Below are 1,448 nucleotides of genomic sequence, written 5' to 3'. Positions count from 1 at the left end.
TCTTAACCACCCCCCCCTACAACACATGCACAACAAACAACACAACACAACGCAATATAATAATACAATATCTTTTAAAAATCTACACACACTCATGGGTCAATACATCCTTTTGTTTGAACATTTTTTTCTGTTGTGATAAACACTGACACTCGTAATAAAAACATGTCACTCCAGTAATCAACATTTTTATGCGTACTAGCCACTTAATAGAATATTATTTTGGCTTGACACGGATACCATTTTCTCACAAAATCTTCGTCGTTATTATTAAATATTAAAGTGCTTCCGGAAACAGTGTCGCACATAACTAGAACACGCGACCACAGTGTTGGTGTTTTTCTGGCAAAGTGGGCTAATGGCACTCGAGAGACACTTCGAAATACCAGACTTAAGTGCGTCTAAACGTTTTATTTTTCTGAACATAAATAATCTAGAATAATTATATAATTAGGTTGAAAGGTGACAGACATGGCGCCACTTGGCCACGTTACAGTACAGGCAGCTGAGAGGAATCAATTCCCTGTGGGATTCAAACAATAACCAGGTCACGTCGAAATCAGTACTGACACTTTGTCTGTCTATAGAACAAAACTATATTAATAATTACTTGTTGTTTAGATTTCCTTTTCTTCTATTTTCACCAGTAGTTCATTTCCCCAATGTACAGAAAAGTGGGCAGACATGGAATAACTTCAAGAGGCTAGCCTAGGATAGGAAAAGGTGGAACGTGTTTGTTCGTGGCATGGTAGAAAGGCAACGATGATGATGATGATGATGATGACAGCCTCCCAATCTTGGCATCCTCCTTATTCGCACTAGAATAATAACATCCACATCCTCAACTCCGATAAACCCATATTCCCCGCCTCAAAATTTTCCTTGTCAAAAACCTAGATGCAAAACATGTGCTTACATCGAAGTGACCAACTTTGTAGAAGGCCCCCACTTTAAAAGAAAACTTTCCCACAGCAGCCCTTGTGAAACCAAACATGTATGTAATCTATCTCTTATCTTGTAAAGTCTGTCCAGCTCAATGTAAGTCCAACTACCACCGCACTAAGAGCTAGGTTTAATAACCATAGGTATTCAGTCCAGAAAAACTCCTGCTCACAAGTTGGCCAACATTTCAACAGTCCTGGTCACAATGTAGCCTCCGATTTGCAGATTCAGGGTATTGAAATAGTCCAATATCCAACTAAAGAAAAATTTAACCAAGATAATCAATGTGGATTTGGAACTTGGGGTCTCAAGAAATTCTCACTGTCCTTAACATCGACGAGCCCCATTTTAAGTTAATTAAGTTAAATTTACAAAGTAAGGTACTAATCACCCCTTGTGTTCCTGTAACCCACTCCCTTTGGTCCTGCCTTTCAGTTTTATTCCTTACCTCTACGCACCTGTTTCCCCTACAACTCCCTCTCTCTCTCCCTCTCTCTCTCTCTCTC

The sequence above is a fragment of the Aplysia californica genome, unplaced genomic scaffold (genome assembly GCF_000002075.1).
Source record: "Aplysia californica isolate F4 #8 unplaced genomic scaffold, AplCal3.0 scaffold00758, whole genome shotgun sequence".
NCBI lineage: Eukaryota > Metazoa > Mollusca > Gastropoda > Aplysiida > Aplysiidae > Aplysia > Aplysia californica.
The sequence above is the reverse complement of the archived record's forward strand: the minus strand, read 5'-3'. Positions refer to the sequence as shown.